The following is a 9733-nucleotide window of genomic DNA, read 5'->3' on the forward strand; positions in this document are numbered from 1 at the left end:
CTTGACCTTATCCAAGGCATCCTATACTAGGTCTATACCCAACAACCGAGCCTCCCCCGGCTCGAACCACCCAACTGGTGATCGGCACCGCCTATCGTATAATGCCTCATAGGGAGCCATCTGAATGCTCAACTGGTAGTTGTTGTTGTAGGCGAACTCTGCAAGGGGCAAGAACTGATCCCACGATCTTCTGAAGTCTATAACACATGCACGGAGCATATCCTCCAATATCTAAATAGTGCACTCGGATTGTCCGTCCATCTGAGGATGAAACGATGTGCTCAACTCAACCCGCATGCCCAACTCACGTTGTACTGCCCTCCAGAAGTGCGAGGTAAACTGCGTACCTCGGTCAGAAATGATAGACACGGGTACACCGTGAAGACGGACGATCTCGTGGATATAAATCTCTGCCAACCGCTCCGAAGAATAGGTAACTGCCACAGGAATGAAATGCGCTGACTTAGTCAGCATGTCCACAATGACCCAAACGGCATCGAACTTCCTTCGAGTCTGTGGGAGTCCAACAACGAAATCCATAGTGATACGCTCCCACTTCCACTCAGGAATCTCTATCTTCTGAAGCAAACCACCAGGTCTCTGATGCTCATACTTTACTTGCTGACAATTTAGACACCGAGCTACATAGGCAACTATATCCTTCTTCATCCTTATCCACCATTACTGCTGCCACAAGTCCTGATACATCTTGGCAACGCCCGGATAAATAGAATACCGGGAACTGTGGAAAATTCTCAAGAAATAACTCACGAAGTCCATCCACATTAGGCACACAAACACGACTCTGCATCCTCAAAACTCTGTCATCTCCAACAGTAACCTGCTTGGAACCACCATGCCATATTGTGTCCTTAAGGACTAACAAATGAAGGTTGTCATACTGCCGATCTATGATGCGCTCTAACAAAGAAGACCGAGCGACTGTACAAGCTAGAACATGACTAGGCTCTGAAATATCCAACCTCACAAATTGGTTGGCTAAAGTTTGAACATCTGATGCAAGCATCATCTCACCGACTGGAATGAACGCAAGGCTGCCCATACTCGTTGCCTTTCTACTCAAGGCATCGGCCACCACATTGGTCTTCCCGAGGTGGTACAAAATAGTGATATCATAGTCTTTCAATAGCTCCAACCACCTCCTTTGCCTCAAAATTGAGATCCTTTTTCTTGAACAAATACTGAAGGCTCCGATGATCCGTGAAAACCTCACACGACACACCATAAAGATAGTGCCTCCAAATCTTTAGCGCATGAACAATGGCTGCCAATTCTAAGTCATGGATAGGGTAATTTTTCTCATGAGACTTCAACTGCCGCGATACATATGCAATTACCCTGCCCTCCTGAATCAATACCACACTGAGCCCAACATGGGACACATCACAATATACCGTATAAGATCCTGAACATGTGGGCAACACCAACACTGGCGTTGTAGTCAAAGCAGTCTTGAGCTTCTGAAAGCTCGCCTCACACTCGTCTGACCATATGAACGGGGCACCCTTCTGGTTCAACATGGTCAATGGGGCTGCTATAGATGAAAACCCCTCCACAAATCGACTGGAATATCCCGCCAAACCCAAGAAACTCCTGATCTCCGTAGCTGAAGTGGGTCTAGGCTAGTTCTGAACTGCCTCAATCTTCTTAGGATCTTCCTGAATGCCCTCTGCTGATACAACGTGCCCCAAGAAAGTGATTGAATCCAGTATAAACTCGCACTTTGAAAATTTAGCATATAAATAGCTGGCTCTCAAAGTCTGAAGTACAATCCTAAGATGCTGCTCATGCTCCTCTTGACTGCGGGAGTAGATCAAGATATCATCAATAAATACAATCACAAAGGAGTCCAAATAAGGCTTGAACACTCGGTTCATCAAATCCATGAATGTTGCGGGGGCATTTGTCAACCCAAAGAACATCACTAGAAACTCATAATGCCCGTACCTGAGTCTGAAAAGTTGTCTTAGGGACATCGGATGCCCTAATCCTCAAATAATGGTAGCCAGATCTCAAATCAATCTTCGAAAACACCTTGGCACCCTGAAGCAAATCAAATAAGTCATCAATCATCGGCAGTGGATACTTGTTCTTGATGGTGGTTTTGTTCAACTGCCGATAATCTATGCACATCCTCATCGATCTATCCTTATTATTCACAAATAACACATGTGCACCCCATGGTGAGACACTAGGTATAATGAAGCCCTTATCAAGCAAATTTTGTAATTGCTCCTTCAGTTCTTTCAACTCTGGCGGGGCCATACAGTATGGCGGAATAGGGATGGGATGGGTGCCCGGAGCCAAATCAATACAGAAATCAATATCCCTGTCGGGTGGCATCCCCGGCAGGTCTGCAGGAAACACCTCTGGAAACTCACGAACAACGGGTACTGAATCCATGGAAGGAACCTTCGCACTAGAATCGCGAACATAAGCCAAATAAGCTAGATACCCCTTCTCGACCATACGCCGAGCCTTCATATAAGAGATAACCCTGCTGGTAGAATGGCCAGGAGTCCTCACCCTGAGTCAACCCCGGAAAGGCTAAGGTCCAGAGGTCCAAAATCCGAAAATGGGTGAAAATGTTGAACCCTCGAATTTAAGGTTCTCCCCAGCGATTTCCGCATCTGCGGACAATATTTATGCTCCTGCGCATCTGCTTATGCGAGCAAAATGTCGCATGTACAGATTTCAGTTGCCTGCCCAGTTTGCGCATCTGCGAGGAAACCATCGCATTTGTGAGGCCGCATTTGCGGGAAAGACATCGCAGATACGAAACTCCTTAGCTTCCAGCCATCTCGCTTCTGCGCGCAATCTTCCGCATCTGCGCTCACGTAGGTGTGAAATTTCCCTCGCACCTGTGACCAATGCCTCACAGTCCCTGCTCGCATCTGCGCTTGCCAGGCTTGCTTCTGCGAGCTTGCACCTGCGATGGAATTTCCGCAGGTGCGATTGCATCAGATGGCAGAAACTTCAGCTTTTTATCCTAAGTCTGAATTGATCCGTTAGCCATCCGAAACTTGCCTGAGCCCCTTGGGACCCCGTTCGAACATACCAACAAGTCCCATAACATAACACAGACCTACGCGAGGCCTTAAATCATACCTAACAACATCGAAATGACAAATTATGCCTCAATTCAAAATCAACGAACTTTGAACTTTCAAATTCTACCTCTTGTGCTCGTCATGCTCTTCTTCTGCTTCCTACCAAGAGATAGAGGGCGAGGAAGTTTATTGACGGACTTGATCAGCCTATCAGATTGTAGATGGCTCAGGATATTGGGAGTGAGATTTCTTTTCAAGAGGCTGCCAATATCGCCAGGCAAGTCGAGATGGTTCTTGCTCAGGGAGGTCAGGAGTCTGATAAGAGACCACGTCATTCCGGGGGGTTCAGCGGTACCTCATCTGGAGGAAGTGGTACTTTTGGTAGAGGCCATCCTCCTAGGCCGTTTTATTCATCACTCCAGGCTTCCCACGGTGTCTCAGGTAGTCGTGGCCCTCATATGCCTTATTCCGACCAGCTAGCCTACAGTGCACCACCAGCTCCTACTAGTGCACCTCCGGTCCAGAGTTTTCAGGGTGGATACTCAGGTCGACATGGTCAGTTTAAGGGTCAACAGTCACAACAATCGAGGTCTTGTTATACTTGTGGTGATCCGAGGCACATTGCTAGATTTTACCCTCGGGCATCGGGCAGCTCACAGCATCAGGGTTCTCGTGCCATGGTCCCGGCACCGGGTTCTTCACCGCCCGTTCAGCCAGCTAAAGGTAGGGGTCAGGCAACTAGAGGTGGAGGTCAAGACACTAGAGGCAGAGGTCAGGCCGCTAGAGGTGGAGGCCAGCCAGCTAGAGCCCGTCCTAGAGATGTAGTTAGGAGTGGTGGGGCCCAGCCCCGATGCTATGCTTTCCCAGCCAGGCCTTAGGCGAAGTCATCTGACGTTGTTATCATAGGTACTGTTTTAGTTTGCAGTAGAGATGCTTCAATTCTATTTGATCCGGGTTCTACTTACTCCTATGTGTTATTCTATTTTGCTTCATATTTGGTTGTGCCTCGTGATTCTTTGTGTGCTCATGTGTATCACACCTGTAAGGGATGCTTTTATTGTAAATCGTGTTTATCATTCGTGTGTGGTCACCATTGGGAGTCTTGAGACTAGTGTAGATCTTCTACTTCTCGATATGGTCAATTTTGATGTTATCTTGGGTATGGATTGGCTGTCACCTGATCACGGTGATTTTGGAGAGGAAATTTTCTGCACAACTTGGGGTAAGTGTTATTAACTCCCTTGTGATTATATTCCATGAATTAATCTTCATTTTTGGTATAAGATTATTGAATCTTCAAGAGAAATAGAAGGAAATTTCTATAATGTCACAAAACGAATTTTTCAAGTTTGATCCGACTTGGAGTTGGATTTGAGTAAAATTAGTATGGTTGAACTTGTAATTGGATGGGTTGTCATATTTTGTGAGTTTTGTTGGATTTCGAGACGTGGGCCCCACCGGTGATTTTTGGGGCGTAATTTCGGATTTTACGGAAAATATTAGCATTTTGATATGGAATTAATTCTTATAAATTGTGTGGATTGAGTCAAATTATTGTGACTAGATTCGAGATTTTTTGGAAGTTGTTACGCACATAATGGGATTTCTGGAGCATTGTTTAGCTTGCTCGGCATTGGATTTGGCTTGTTCGAGGTAAGTAACTCTTCTAATCTTGGAGTTGAGGGTATGAACCCTGAATATATGTATTTCGTGAATTGTTGGGATGCGACTCACATGCTAGGTGACGGGCGTGTGGGCGTGCACTATAGAAATTATGACATAATTATTTCTGTGGAATTTTATAGTTAAATAATCTTGGTATTTTCCATGCGGTTTTATGAGTTAAAGAAATTGAGCTGAAAAGCATATTAAAAATCATGTTGAGGCTATGTGCCAGTATTATTGGGACCCACAGAGGTCATATTGTTGTGAAATATTTATTTTAAATTGAAAATTTATACTCAGTCATATTCATTTCATTGCATATCATATCTCAGTCTCTGTTGTTATTTATTGATACATCATATCATCATTTTGGAGTATTCTCATGACATTGTGAACCCATAAGAGAGAGACTAGAGAGGTTGATGACTGAGAGAGGCCGAGGGCATGATTGTGAGGATATTTCTGGGATCAGGCTGCACGCCGCAGTAGGCCATGTTGGCTTTATATATATTATACTATTTCACGTGAGTTGTCCGTGCGGATCCAGGTATTGATACCATAGCGCGTGAGTTGTCCGCGTAGCACGTGAGTTGTCTTACGGATTCAGGTATTGATACCATAGCGCGTGAGTTGTCCGCGTAGCACGTGAGTTGACCGTGCGGATCCAGGGATTGATATTATGGCACGTGAGTTGTCCGTGCTTATAGCGCTTGGGATGTAGGAGCCCCTCATGAGTTTGTACACACCCCTAGTGAGCACAGTCGACTATAAATAGGGATCTGGCTGCACGTCGCAGCAGGTATTGTATAGCGCTGAGTGATTGAGTGTGTTGAGCATAGTGAGAGAAAATGCGAGACAGTGAGACTGAGTACTCTGAGAGTGTGAGTACATGGGTACAATCTCTAAGATACATTGCATTGACATGCACGCATGACATACATGCATAGAGATGTGTTTTCCTCATATTGTACGGTATCACATTATTCATGATTTCTCACACATGTTGACAGATGGACATAGTGATACATTTATTTTACACTAGTTATCTAGAAAGAAAATGAGATATTTTATTTATTATTGAAAGGATTTTGGAAAAATTACTGTTCTCAAACTATTCATATTTTTGGCAACTTCGGCAAACGATTTGGATTTTTAGTGATGTATTTGAAAGGAAGAACTATTATTTTTGAAATCATGATTTGGCTGAGCATTTTATCTCTGTGTTTCTTATGGTATTATTTGCTTTATATTATTATGGATTGTTGTGGACTAGTGGTTTTGGACTTTACCTTGGTAGAAGCTTGTCACTGCTTTCAACCTACGGCTAGGTTTGTTACTTACTCAGTACATGGGGTATAGACTCACATGTTGTCTTCCTTCAAAAACTTGTCATGTTACTGATTCACCAATTTATTACATAAACGGTTGGGACATCCCAGTTTGTCAAAACTTCATAAAATGGTACCTGATTTATCTCACTTGTCCACTCTAGAATGTGAGTCATGTCAGCTCGGTAAGCATACCTGCTCCCATTTCCCTCGACGTCTTAATAATCAAGCAGTCACCTTTTACTTTAGTCCATTCAGATGTTTGAGGTCCTAGTAGGGTCAGTTCTACCTTGGGATTCCGCTACCTTTTCATTGATGATTATTCCAGGTGCACTTGGATATTTTTGATGAAAAATCGGTCTGAGTTGTTTTCTATTTTCCAGATCTTCCATACTGAAATTCAAAATCAATTTGGGGTTTCTGTCCGCAGATTTCGTAGTGATAATGCCCTAAAGTATTTGTCTTCTCCATTTCAGCAGTTTATGAACTCTCATGGGATTATTCATCAAACATTTTGTCCGTACACAACAACAACAACAACAACCCAGTAAAATTCCACAAGTGGAGTCTGGGGAGGGTAGAGTGTACGCAGACCTTACCTCTACCCCACATCTCAACAAAATGGGGTAGCTGAAAGAAAGAATAGACATCTTATCGAAACTGCTCGTACCCTACTCATACAATCTCATATTCCGTTGTGTTTTGGGGGGATGCAGTTCTTACATCTTGCTATCTTATTAATCGTATGTTATCTTCAGCTATCCTGAATCAAGTTCCATTCTCTGTCTTGTTTCCCCACTAACCTTTGTTCTTTCTTCCACCCCGTGTCTTTCGAAGCACGTGTCTTGTTCATAACCTTACTCCAGGAAAAGATAAGTTAGCTCGTCGTGCTCTTAAGTGCGTATTTCTGGGTTACTCGAGAACGCAAAAGGGGTATCGATGCTTTTTTCCTGACCTCCAGCGGTACCTTATGTCCGATGATGTTACCTTCTTTAAAACCCAATCATACTTCACAGGTCCAGGTAATCACTTAGATGTTTCTAAGGTGCTACCAGTTCCATCTTTTGGAGATCCAGTCACTATCTCCCACTCATCTTCCTCTACAACTCCAGCTCCACCACCTACAGCTCCAGTTGCAGCTCCACCACCTACAACTCCAGTTGCAGCTCCACCACCTATAGCTCCAGTTCCACCACCTAGTCCAGTTCAACCATCTACAACTCCACTACTCCTGACTTATCATTGTCGCTCGCGCTCAGCATCAGGCCCACCTGATTCACATCCTGCACCTGACCCTGCTAATACTGCGGACTTGTCTCCTCTTCGTCAACCGATTGCACTACGGAAAGGTATACGGTCCACACTTAATCCTAATCTCCATTATGTTGGTTTAAGTTACCATCGTTTGTCATCACCCATTGTGCATTGTATCCTTTTTGTTCTTTGTTTCCATCCCTAAGTCTATAGGTGAAGCACTGTCTCATCCAGGATGGCGACAAGCTATGATTGACGAGATGCCTGCTTTACATACGAGTGATACTTGGGATCTTGTTCCTCTTCCTTCGGGTAAATCGACTGTTGGTTGTCGTTGGGTGTATGCAGTCAAAGTTGGTCCAGATGGCCAGGTTGATAGACTTAAGGCTCGTCTTGTTGCCAAAGGGTATACTCAAATATTTGGGCTCGATTACAGTAAGACTTTCTCTCCTGGCTAAAATAGCATCAGCCCGCCTTTTTCTTTCCATGGCTTATGTTAGCCTTGGCCTCTCTATCAGTTGGACATTAAGAATTTTTTTCTTCACGGTGACCTTGAGGATGAGGTTTATATGGAGCAACCTGGTTTTGTTGCTCAGAGGGAGTCTAGTGGCCTTGTATGTCGGTCCCTCTATGGTCTGAAGCAGTCTCCTCGAGCCTGGTTTGGTAAGTTTGGCACAGTTATTCAGGAGTTTGGCATGACTCGTAGTGAAGCTGATCACTCTGTGTTTTATCGGCATTCCGCTTCAAATCTCTGTATTTATCTAGTGGTTTATGTTGATGATATTTTTATCACCGACAATGATCAGGATGGTATTACTAAGTTGAAGCAACATCTCTTTCAGCACTTTGAGACTAAGGATCTGGGCAGATTAAAGTATTTTCTGAGTATTGAGGTCGCTCGATCTAGCTCAAGTATTGTGTTCTCACAACGGAAGTATGCCTTAGACATTCTTGAGGAGGCAAGAATGACAAGCTATAGACCTGTTGACGACACTTCTGCACATTGTGTGCAGATGTTGGCTGTTGTTGTTGCTGTGCTCGATGGTTGCGGGACTTGAAGATCTACCTGCGTTCCTGTTGCAGTTGCCTCTTGTTCAGGGTAGCCTTAGATTTATAAAAGCTCTGTTTATGTATTATTCAAACAGACTATGTATTTATTTCATTTTCGCTTTGTATACTCTATTCTTAGAAGCTCATGATTTGTACTACCAGTTCTTGGGGAGATGTATTGATTTTAGATATTTTCTTTTAATTAATTTCATTGGAATTTGATAGATGGAAATTGGCTTACCTAACGGGTTAGGTTAGGTGCCATCACGACTAGTGGGATTTTGGGTCGTGACACATGGGCACCCAGCGAGACGTTGCCGGAATTTTCCGCTGCTGCAGGTGAAAACATAGTCGAATACTCTCTTCATTATAACATACATAGTAAAAATATACCTTAAATTTTACGTCCACATTGTATATTAGGTTTGGGCCTAGGAGCGGTTCCTGCAGTTGCAACCACCTCTACCACCCTTCGCTCCGGATGCACCACTTCCGTTTCTCCCTTTAGCTAGGAGGTGGGTTGATAGGCGAGGATATGGATGGGAGTACGAGGCCCGACATAATCTCCCTTATTGTAGGGATTTGTTGGATTTACTGGAGGGCGAACAGGTAAATGTATACTTAAGTTTACTTGGCCTGGCTTTATATGTGTTGCGTATACTCACGGTTCTTGTTTTTACTTAATAGTTTATTTGGAGGCCATACAACGACGAGTTAATAGCTGTTTTGCCCCATTATTGCTCGATCTACTGAATTATGTGGAGCTCTTCCGTCCCGTTGATGTGTCTCGATATTGTCGAGCATCATGCCACCGAGCGAGTCATTCACCAGTTTGGTTGACCGCAGCTTGTACCTCCACCGCCCGCTTGGCATATGACACATTACCAGTGGGATGATCGTTCCAGGGTGGACCAGACATATGTGGCATGGCTAGAGGCGCAGATCGATACTTGGGACCAGCGACATGACCTGATTCCCCCCCTCCACCTGACCGGACGGATGGTGAGCATGACTATATGGGATAGTACCGCAGCATTACCCGACTTTTCGTCGGTAATCCCGTTCATCGTGCTGGCGGTCGGTACGTTCCATACACTGGGAGGCACGAGGAACTGGTATGCTATTTGGTATACTTACTTATAACGTTAACCTAGCGTTCTGTAATTTATATTTTACATGTTGTACATGCTATTGGCCTACATGTGTTCCACCAGTTGGGACTGCAGATGCAGCAACATACCGGCGAGGGAGCAGCCGCTTTGCACAAGTAGGGCCGGCAGGTTACAGATATGGCTTCCTGTACATTGAGGTGAGCCCGAGATGATGAGCGCTTAGGATACGAGGCTGATTATGTGGTGCCAGAGC

The sequence above is a fragment of the Nicotiana tabacum genome, chromosome 17 (assembly GCF_000715075.1).
Source record: "Nicotiana tabacum cultivar K326 chromosome 17, ASM71507v2, whole genome shotgun sequence".
Classification (NCBI taxonomy): domain Eukaryota; kingdom Viridiplantae; phylum Streptophyta; class Magnoliopsida; order Solanales; family Solanaceae; genus Nicotiana; species Nicotiana tabacum.